At 34.7% G+C, this 12,156-nt stretch overlaps 1 long non-coding RNA gene across 1 annotated transcript; it reads right to left on the bottom strand.

The window, feature by feature from the left end:
- Positions 1–1,983: 1,983 nt before the first annotated feature.
- Positions 1,984–11,798, bottom strand: LOC126930103 (uncharacterized). Its single transcript, XR_007717451.1, has 3 exons — positions 11,687–11,798; positions 5,400–5,505; positions 1,984–2,253 (listed from the first exon to the last, which is right to left on the bottom strand). It is a non-coding gene; the product is annotated as an uncharacterized LOC126930103 (long non-coding RNA).
- Positions 11,799–12,156: the final 358 nt, after the last annotated feature.

A 12,156-nucleotide genomic window follows, 5' to 3' on the forward strand; every position in this document is an offset into this window, starting at 1 on the left:
TATTTACTTACTTGTTGTCTTACCACACTAGAATACATTCATGAGGACAGGGACTTTATTTTTCTTCTTCATTCACGGTAATGTTACCAGACCCTACAGTGATATTCAGTAAATTATTATTGTTTTCAAATAAAAGGAAACATTGTAATCCTGTAGTCCAAGCATTATTTAGGAATTATATTCCTTTTGTGAGTCAATATTATAAACCATAAATCAGAATTCATACCCATAGGACCAAGTATGTCAGTATAAGACTTTAAATTATCAGCATTTTCCTGATTACACTGTGTTACACAGATTGCCCATGCTCAGGAATGATTATCTTAGTTGCTAAATATGCTCATTTACAGAATCTTGACCTTAAATATTATTATATCAACACTTCCCTTGTTTGCAACACTCTTTTCTCTTTTCCTTTCTTGTATTCTCAAAAATCTCTCATCTCCTATCATTTCCTAGGACCAGCCAGGGTCAAGACCGATCTAAAGAATAAAAGTGAAGTTGAACTTTATCCACAAAATAGGCCAAGTAAATTTCTACACTTCTAAGTCACAACGATATTGAGACACAAATTATTGTGTCTCCTCTCATACTCCCAGTTTGAAAATCTGATTCTAAATATAGGAAAATTCTCTATTCTCATCACTATGACTTTCATTTTAATCAATGTGGTTATCAGCACAGTGGAGCATCTGAAGTAATACATGAATATTTCAATAGGATAAATGAATAAAATAGATTTTTCAAACAAGGCAATTTTAAAACCATTTATTTAACAAAAGAGAAATGATTTTAAGGTTTACATAAAGTGGAATGGTTTCATACTTTTAGTTTTTTCTTGTCCCACCACAAATTCAATTAGTTTAACATCCAACTCACAACAATGTATAACATCAAAAGAGAAAAATATCAAATTGGATATTTAAGAGGATTTACACTGAACATATTGCAAATATTGAACAATTCCTTCAAATAACCACAAGAAACTTAATATTATAAAGGTGTCATATAATATACATATTTAAATATATTATAGAATTCTTAAGAAAAATAGACTATAAAAATATTTCATATGACATCGTTTCTAATCTATGCTAAAGACCACATTGAAAGTCTCAAAAATTTCCTTGCCAGTAGGGAATATTTTAGGTTTTGTATAGAATACAAATAGACCAATTATCTATAGGTATGGAATTTCTCAGATAAATCAGTAAAATATTTGCCACCAGATTTCTGAGAGCAGCTTAGCTGGGTGGTTCTGGCTCAACATTTCTCATGAGATTGCAGTAAAGCTGTTGGCTAGGACTTCAGTCAAATGAATGCTCAACTGGGGCTCAACAAATGCTACAACTCTGCTTCCCATCTCACTCAGACTGCTGTTGGCAGAACTTGTTCCCCTTTGGCTGTTGGGTAGAGACATCAGTTCCTTGACTTGTGAACCTCTTCCTAGTCAGTCCTGAATATCCTTATGACAGCACAGCTGGCTTCCTCCAGAGCAAGTCATGAGATAGAGAGAAAGCAAGTGCAACTAAGTGTCTTTTATAGTGTAACCTCAGGAGTAACATATCATTTCTTTTGCCATATACAATTGAACACACAGACCACCCTGGTACAACATGGAGGCTGGAAATATACAAGTGTATACACACCATGAGTTGGGAATCTTTCAGGGCCGTCTTAGAGGCTGGCCATCACACACATTAATCTACATTTTGGACAGGACAATTATATATTGCACAGGAATATCCTGTGTATTCAAGGATGCTACCATTTCTGGGGGCTGGGCATGGCGGCTTATGTCTGTAATCCAAGCACTTTGGAAGGCCACGGTGTGTGAATCACTAGAGGTCAGGAGTTCGAGACCAATCTGGCCAACATGGTGAAACCCCATCTCTACTGAAAATACAAAAATCAGTCAATCGTGGTGGTGTACACCTGTAATCCCAGCTACTGGGGAGGCTGAGGCGTGAGAATCACTTGAACTCAGGAGATGGATGTTGGAGTGAGCTGAGACTGTGTCACTGCACTGCAGCCTGTGTTACAGCGTGAAACTCTGTCTCAAAAGAAAAAAAAGTTACCATTTCTATCCTCTCCATCTCTGTGTTCTTCCCCATGAAATTGAATGACAGTCATTGTAGAAATAAGAAATTCCCTCTGACATTTCCAAAATCTTTTCAGTAGAAAGCAATACGTGAAATGGGAGCTTCTGTTTGTCTTCAGATGCTGCTTTTTAATAAAGGAGTCTCTGTGAACCTATTAGAAATGCAAGAGAAGTTTATGTGAATTAGTCAGCAGATCCTTATTTAGAAGCAAGTCAGCCAGCCTGAGCTCCCCACCCCATGTCTAGGTGCATCAGAGTGTTCAGAAAGGTGATTCATTGTGGCAGCAGGAATGTCTAATGATGTGCATAGCTCACTGAATATTTAATAGAATATCCTATACATGAATCGCTGTAAGATATACTCCTATGTAACAATGTCTGTGTCTATTTTCCCATTGTTCTTCATCAAACAACATTAGCGTAGAGTCCCTCAATTCCACCTACTGTAACAAAGCTGTGATTATTAAATCAATAAGTCCTTAGCCTGTTCAAATTCTATTTACAAAAGTCTTTACCACAGTGGTGTCTACAGACTTCAAATTATTTTTCCTTTTTAAAACAAATAAAAGTTCAGGGATTACATTTGTTTTCCTCTGTCAGAATAATGAAACAATAAATCATTTATTTCAAATCTATTTTACAAGTAACATACTCATATTCCTTGACATATGCTTGCATGTCAGATGCCAAAGAGCACAATTTTTCAATCACTCACTCATTTCTTCATTTATCCAGAATCAAATACATTTATTCAATAAATAAAATATATTTATTCAATATTCTGACTACTTCAGAACCCCCTGTTAGATACCGACTAGGTTACCAAGATTCATCTCATCTGGATTCTTCCCCCCAAAAGATCTGTACTCTCCTAAAGAATGTTCATAATGTGTCATGATTACAAGGGAATTCATTACATTCTTAATCAAAGGCTAGCTCAGGTAAAATGTAGACAAAAATCATTCTCAGATCTGTATTACCATGAAAGTCCCAATAGACGTACAACAGAAATTTCTTTAGAGTTTTAAATATTCAGGTATTTGAAATGAAGAAACAAATTATTCATTAATATTGAATGCATAAGAACTACTAGACCAAAGTAAATGTCCTTTTATCAGGAGTTTTTCTTTATGGCACCAGGTTGACTTAAAGTTATGTTATTTGAAATGGACAATTTCATGCCTTCTTAGGTAACAACAATGTAGTGCAGTGCTAGAACCAGTATATGTGGCTTACAATACCTAATTGCTGGTTTTTAAAACTCTCGAAGTTGTTTGCTGCTGCATTTATAGCTTGAAATCAACTTTGGTGGGAATAATTACATCATGAAAATGCAGAAATACTACAAACCGCAGCCTCCGAAGTAGCTGGGACTACAGGTGCCTGCCACCACGCCCAGCTAATTTTTGTTTTGTTTTGTTTTGTTTTTTTTCTGTATTTTTAGAAGAGACAGAGTTTCACTGTGTTAGCCAGGATGGTCTCTATCTCCTGACCTCGTGATCTGCCCACCTTGGCCTCCCAAAGTGCTGGGATTACAGGCATGAGCCACCGTGCCCGGCCTAAACCAGAGATTTTTAAAAATTCCTTTCAGAGAGCTTGTTGTTAGACATTTACCAGCACACGACTGAAGCAATCTTTCTAGTCTTAAATTTGTGACCAAATGAGATAGGGCCATTCTAGTATCACACTCAATATCATGTCATTTTCTTTAGTTTCATGGCAAGACCATTACCCTCACCAACCAAAAGGATATTAATTTTCAGTCCAAAGGAATAAAGCATTCCAACATCATTCAGGATATATATTTGGGATATATTATACTCCAGAAAATCAATCAGAGTATTCAAGAAAGAAAATTATCAATAAAAGTGTCTCTTTCATTTGTCTTCAGTGTGATAAATACTTCAGATCAGTGAAAATAAAAAATACAAAAGAGAAAATAATTCGTGGATGAATATTTGGATAGATCAAATTTTACCACTTCTCTTTTAGGTAGAGAGTAAGGGTTATTATTGCTGCTGCAAATTGGCCTCAAAATACTAGAGAACAAGGAGCTATCATCATAAAGCATGTAGTTTTACTATTGTTTTATTAAAATAATAAGTTACTGGGCCCTCGACAGAACCTGTATGTCTTCTGTTAGGTAGTTATAAAATATAGGTTTATGAATGTACATTTATTCAAAACTACCTTCATTTCTCTGAGCAATCAATATCACTATTTTCTTCATATATTTTGAAAATAAAAGAAGGAAAGGAAATGTTTGCCAAAAACTGTATTACTATGATTTTAAGACCTTGATTATGAATACACCTGGGTCAGAAAATTTCAGTTAATGGTTCCCAGAGTGAAAATAGCTCTGGCAAGCTACATGTAGTATATATAAAAAGACATACACATTAGAGTATATATGCAGTGCCAAAATGCTCCATCTGTGCACAGGGGCAGAGTTACTGTTGCTGCGGGAGATATAACTTTCTAATGTACTTACTTCCATGTCTTTCAAAATTTTACTATACTGAAGACTTTTGTTCTTACAGTTAATATATTTTAATATTGGAAATTTCAAATACAATATAGAAATACTGAATCTAATAAGCTTTTTAATAAAATTTTAACCCCTAAACTTACAAATGGATGACCACAGACAAAATAGATAAGTAGAAAATCAAGGTATTGAACATGAACACTTCCCACTCATAAAGCATGTAGGAATTTATTTTATATGAAATAAAATACATATAAGATGTTTATCTGTATCCAGAACCTAATTAACAATCTTGAAGTTTCTATTCCAAATAATGACAGAGTTCTTCAATCTATCATTGTCATTTTGAATTTACCATATTTTTAAAAGAATGACTTAAACCCTGTGGAGAAGCAATTGCTACTAACTGAAGTGCTGGCATTACATGTAATATTGTTGTCTTACAAATGTTGTTATACCCAAAATTACCTTTCATATTATCACGTTGCATTAAAGTTTTTCTTCATGTAGTTGTCACTCCCCAATAGTTTTTAGGTCCCTTTAAATTAAACAATTTTCATAGTTCACTTTTACTTATTGAGCCCCTAACATCCCCTGATACATAACATTTATAAGCATTTTGATGAAATGTATAAAGTCAGTAATGTAATTTGGGATTTATAGGTTTTTAAAAACCTAGAAATTTTTGAATTCCATATTTATAATCAGTATTTGTGCACTGTAATTATTCATTTTCCTCAGTAGCAGTTCTTGCGAGATAAGTCAGTGTCTCTTTATGAACAAAAAAAAAACAAGGTCTATGGGACTTACCTTGGGCAATACGAGCTTGTAGTTGGGGGAAGAAGAAATACATGAGTTTAGTGTCCTTTTTTAGCCATTCATGTACTGGCAGCACTCATTGTTTCCACATAGAAACCTAAAGAATTGGCATGGGAAAGAATAAGGAAACAAGTAGTAGAGTGAGAAGGGAAAGCATGTTTTTATTTATATATATATACACACACACACATATATATAGAGAGAGAATATATATGTATATACATACATTTACACATATATACACATTATATATGTATATAATATATATATTTTATATATGTATATATATTATATATGTATGTGTGTGTGTGTGTGTGTGTATATATATGTGTGTGTGTGTGTGTGTGTGTATATATATATATATATATAAAACAATGAGAGAATGTAGGAAGCCAGAAGCAAGAAGGGTCAGAGAGAAATAAAAAAGCATGCAGGATGCCAAAGCTCTGTAAACTCACTGACCTTAAGGCCTACTTTTAAATTATCATTACTTAATCCAGATAAATGTTCCATTTCTTTCCATCTGCAAATGTTTTCATGAGTTTGTATGGAAAAAATATATATAACTATAGAAGAGTACACACATGCACATGTACACACACATACACACACATTATTAGTGTATTCTCGCACTACTATAAATAAATACCTGAGACCGGGTAATTTACTAAGAAAAGATGTTTCATTGGCTCATGATTCTGTCGTCTGTACAGGAAACATGGCAGGATCTGCTTCTGGAGAGGCCTCAGGAAACTTACAATCACGGCAAAAGATGAAGGGAAAGGAGGCATGTCTTATATGGCAGGAGCAGGAGGAAGAGAGAGAGTTGGGATGTGCCACAAACTTTGAAATGACCAGATCTCATGAGCACTCTACTACGAGAACAGCACTAGGAGAAACTGCCACCATGATTCAGTCATCTCCCACCAGACCCTGCCTTCAGCATTGGGGATTAATAGTTCAACATGAGATTTGCAGGGGACACAGATCCAAACCATATCATGTGTGTAGTAAATTAAATAGAGTGTATGCCTTTTACCTTTCCATTCCACAGCACATGCTATTAATTGGATGAATGTCAATCCTATCTATAGATTTGGAAGTCAGAAAAACAAGATAACTAAGATATGTCTTTTACTGAATATAATAAATTAGTAAACAAGAAAATGAGTTTCAAAAATCTTTAGTGATTTCTTCTTTTATGAACTTCTGTTGACAGGTAATCACTACACTCAAAACACGCATATGCATGCACACACACACAAATTCCATGTAAATAAATTTTAGTGAACAATGAACAGAATTACAGTAGCCATAGATTAACATAATGCTAGTTTGTAATTATGTCATTGTATTTCAACATAATCAAATACTATTTACTTTCCTTCAGTAAAATAGAAATTTCTAGATGACCTCATCGTCCTTTTTTTTCAATGTTTTGATCAACACAAATCCCATATTTAAATATTTGATCTTTTGACAAGATAATATTTCCTTTTCAGTTTGTTCTAAAACCTTAGATCTAGGTTCTTATAGATTAAGTAGTGACTTTAGAAAGACTACACATTGAGATTTAAAAGAACTTTCATCTCCTCTGAGGCATTGGTGAAGTTCATGGATTCTGAAATCAGTTTAGGATTCACCATCTACAGTCACCCAGTCACGTGGATAACTATCCACAAATTATTTAACTTTTCTGCCTTTAGTTTCCTCTTTGTAAATTGACAATTATATTACTTATCTCTATGGTTGTAAAGGTCAACTATTTAGATTAGTTCCTCACACATAATAATGAGTCTAAAATATTGCTTTTATCTTTATTAGTCTTATCTATTACAGTAGCATCAAATTATTTTTGAGAACATAAAGTCAAGAAATAATGAGTAATTTCTGAAAGATTATAGAATTTATTAGTGGCACAACTAGCACTAGAAACTAGACAATGTATTATCCAGAACTTGGAAAAACAGAAAAAAGAAAGGAGAAACGTAAGAAAGATGTGTACCCATTTTGCTGTTTGTAGTGGTGGTTTCTCATAAGCATGATTTAATCTCATAATTTGAAAATACTTTGTATATACAGGTAGTTTTATTGAGCTTGATGCACAGAGCAAAACTAACAATGCAATAAATAAATAAATATATTTTAAATATATACCTGAGACTTGTAAACTGCAAAAATTGGTTTGGGTGAAGAAGATTAAAAATATAGAATCTCTCAGGGGCATTGGTGGCTTTTATACATATATTTTTTTTTTCCAAGCTAAGTTAGGCAACAATGGTCTCTTCTTTGTGTTGGTCAAAATCATCTAAAAATGTTTCTCAAAATCTCTAAGAAACTTATATGACTGGAAGAATCTATTTTCAAAGTTAAAGACATGCTCAATAATGCACTGTTTAAATCCATATCAGTAATGGTCATTTTTGAATAAAAATGTTAAGATCTAATTAAACTAAAGAGCTTCTGCACAGCAAAAGAAACTACCATCAGAGTGAACAGGCAACCTACAGAATGGGGGAAAATTTTTGCAATCTACTCATCTGACAAAGGGCTAATATCCAGAACCTACAAAGAACTCAAACAAATTTACAAGAAAAAAACAAACAATCCCATCAAAAAGTGGGCAAAGGATATGAACAGACATTTCTCAAAAGAAGACATGCATACAGCCAACAGACACATGAAAAAATGCTCATCATCACTGGCCATCAGAGAAATGCAAATCAAAACCACAATGAGATACCATCTCACACCAGTTAGAATGGCAATCATTAAAAAGTCAGGAAACAACAGGTGCTGGAGAGGATGTGGAGAAATAGGAACACTTTTACACTGTTGGTGGGACTGTAAAGTAGATTAACCATTGTGGAAAACAGTGTGGTGATTCCTCAAGGATCTAGAACTAGAAGTACCATATGACCCAGCCATCCCATTACTGGATATATACCCAAAGGATTATAAATCATGCTGCTATAAAGACACATGCACACATATGTTTATTGCAGCACTATTCACAATAGCAAAGACTTGGAATCAACCCAAATGTCCATCAGTGACAGACTGGATTAAGAAAATGTGGCACATATACACCATGGAATACTATGCAGTCATAAAGAAGGATGAGTTTGTGTCCTTTGTAGGGACATGGATGCAGCTGGAAACCATCATTCTCAGCAAACTATCACGAGAACAGAAAACCAAACACCACATGTTCTCACTCATAGGTGGGAACTGAACAATGAGATCACTTGGACTCGGGAAGGGGAACATCACACTCCGGGGCCTATTACGGGGAGGGGGGAGGGGGAAGGGATTGCATTGGGAGTTATACCTGATGTAAATGACGAGTTGATGGGTGCTGACGAGTTGATGGGTGCAGCACAGCAACATGGCACAACTATACATATGTAACAAACCTGCACGTTATGCACATGTACCCTAGAACTTAAAGTATACTAATAATTAAAAAAAAAATGTTTAGATCACTGACTCAAATGACTTGAAAATAGATAACAGCCAAGTAAATAAAATTATTACTAGAAAGATGCCTAAGACTGTATTCCATTATATTCTAAACACATACATGTTGAATGCACGACAATTTCCAGTGGAGGGAAGCCTAATCTTAGTGCCTACTTAAGCCAGTATAGCATTATGTAATGTAAAAATTTCAGAATATTTGATAGAAATTTTCTAAAACAGAATACACACGTACACAACCATATACACATGTGTGTCTATGTGTATGTACAGATCTTCATATATGTATATGTGTGTATTTATATGTATATGTGCATTTGTGCATATATATGCACATATATACACTTATACATATAGGAGGACGGCTACCCAGACAACCTTGCTTGATCCATTTCTTCCCCCTTGTGCTTGTAGTTCTTAGATACAAAAATGCAACATCCTAAGTTAAAGAGAAAGTGCTGGCAAAACCTGAGCTATGTCTTCATCACTCCTAGAACAGGATATATGGCAACACTTGAACTTAGTGATTCAAGAATCACCCAAGTGACCCAAGAAACACCTTAGGATTCCAGAAGCACCCATCCAAGCACCCAAAAACCACTCTATGCTGAAGTTAGAGCCATGCCCTGTCTCAAAAACATTTAAAAATCTGTCCGATAGGTTTTTCCTTTATAAAAAGACAAACCAACAAACAAACAATTGCAGAGCCTGTATAATGTAAAGGAGATCATATTGGAAAATAGAAGGAGAAATGACTTTGGTATACCATGAGTTAATCAGTAGATAAAGACCATAAGCACTTTTAAATCCAGTTGAAGTGTAGTGAAAAACATCATTTATATGTGATAGTTACGAAGGGTGTGGAACTCAGTGTAACGTTCTTTACAAATTCATCACCCATGGTGCAAAATGGAGCATCACAGACCTGCCTTCATAAGCCCTGGGCAGCTTAAGGCACTGGCTCACTTCGGATCCTAGGGGTTATGGTCTGCATGTTTGTTCCTCCTCAAAATTCATATGTTATTACTTAATCCCAATTTAATAGTATTAAGAAGTGGGGACTCTGGCGGGTGGTAGAAAATTTTACAGGAATTTTCTAAAACAGAGTACACACATACACATAGGGGGATTAGTGCCTTATGAAAAGGGCCAGAGGGAGCTTGTTTACCTTTTTCAGTATATGAAGACACACAGAAAAGTTACCATCTTTGAAGCAGAGAGTGAGCCCTCACAAGACATTAAATCTTCTGCTATCTTTATCTTGGATTTCCTATCATCCAGAACTGTGAACCATAAATTTCTGTCATTTATAAGTTACCCAGGCTAAGATATTTTGTTATAGCAGCTCACGTGAACTAACGTGCTTCTATTTATTGCCACTCATTTGTGAGTAATATATATGCTTTGCATGACTTGCAGGGGTGTTATGTCTCCCTTGTAGATGTACTGGGTCTCCTTTGTACCCTATAGCTGTTCTCATGATGTTGGCACTGCTAGGGCATCTGGGTCTACTATAACCCTGACCAACATTAAGAATTTTGTAATACACCTACACATTCTCTTAAGAAAGATAAAGTGGGAAATCCTTTTTTCAAATTTTATATTGATTTTTACAAAGGTTTGCATGTTTCACAAAGCTTAAAACAGACAAAACCTTCAATTTTCTATGTCAACAGATAGGAATAGACATCTAGACAATTCAAAGAGTGTTTAGATTTTTTTCTAGTCAGTTTATTTATATAATTATATATTTGTTCATGCTAATATTAGTTGGAATTGTGATTGCCTGGATAAATATTGTCTAGGAGGCAGGAAACAGCTGGAATATATTTGAAATAAGGCATGAATTAAAACTTCACCACTTTTAACTCTCTGCACGGATGATCAAAAGTCAGCAACATGTATTTACCTTCTGGTGTGTGTATGGCTTCTTCTGTGGCCAAATACCTTTAAGGGTTTCTGGTGTTTGGAAGAAAAGTCATTTATTTATTCATTCAACACTCATTTATTGAAATATTTTAGTCATTGGCTTAAGGGATGCACAGATGAATAAGGTACTGATTATATATAAAATGTTATGAAGATTACATAACATTTTAGAAGAACATATAAGAAAATAAATTATAATACAACAAGCAAGTGTTATAAAAGGACAAGAAACAAGTTGGTTTACAGTTTAGATATTGGATTAGTTGATGAGATATGGTGGAAAACATGCTTCACAAAGTTAATTTTAAACTAAAACTTAAAAAATAGCTTCCCAACATCAAAAGGAGGAAATAAAATATGCAAGTAGTTACAGTAATCAAAGGAATGTCTTCATTTAGCAAAGTTTGAGAAGTGTGGAAAGAATGAGGAATAGGTAAATGATAGGAAAACTGAGATGGAGAGAAACATGGAGTCAGACTGGGGAGATAGCATATCGTATGCTACCAGTTAATTTAGTCAGACCTTAATTAACTGGTAGGATAGGAAAAAGTATTTAAAGTAATCAGTATTTGAAATTCAGCACCAATTTTTTTGTTTTTCCAAAGTTTAGTAAAATCCTTAATTGCAGTCCTCAGCTCAGCTCTAGATGTTTAGTTTCTACTGATCTTCTATTTGGTACAGCAATTTTAAGAGAATATTTAGAAATATGACTGTTGTTCATTTAGGATGCTAAAGAAAGGAGGAGAATGAAGAGAGAAATATAAGTGGGTGCTGAAGATAAAGTTAGTGAATGGTAGGGAATCAGACCCTCATCCCCACAAAGAGTTTTGCTGAGCCCAGTCCACTCTTCTGCATGTGCTGTAGGTTACCTTTCTGAGGAAAGTATTCCACCTCATATTTCTCTCCAGTTTCATGAGACAAGAGCAACTACAACCTTATCATTGGTCTGTAAACAGATGTCTTAACACCAAACCATTTTGTCAACAGTTTACGGGTAAGACAATTGCTAAGCAACTGTAGAACCTAAGGTCAATGAGAAGTTAGAGTCAGGCACAATACTTCTTGTTAGAGGGAAAAAAACAAACAAACAAAACCAAAAAACACCAAGGTTAAATGAAACTTATCCTGCTAGTAAAGCAGAATTCCTAGTCCCAAGAACCTCTCTGTTACAAAAAATCAAAGTGAGATTGCAGGCCCAGTTCAACGGCTCATACTCACAATCCCAGCATTTTCAGAGCCTGAGGAGGAGGACCACTTGAGGCCAGGAGTTTGAGATCAACCTGGGCAACATAGCAAGACCACATTATCTGCTAAAAATAAAAAATAAAAAAATAGCCAA

This window comes from Macaca thibetana, chromosome 11 (genome assembly GCF_024542745.1).
Source record: "Macaca thibetana thibetana isolate TM-01 chromosome 11, ASM2454274v1, whole genome shotgun sequence".
Taxonomy (NCBI): domain Eukaryota; kingdom Metazoa; phylum Chordata; class Mammalia; order Primates; family Cercopithecidae; genus Macaca; species Macaca thibetana.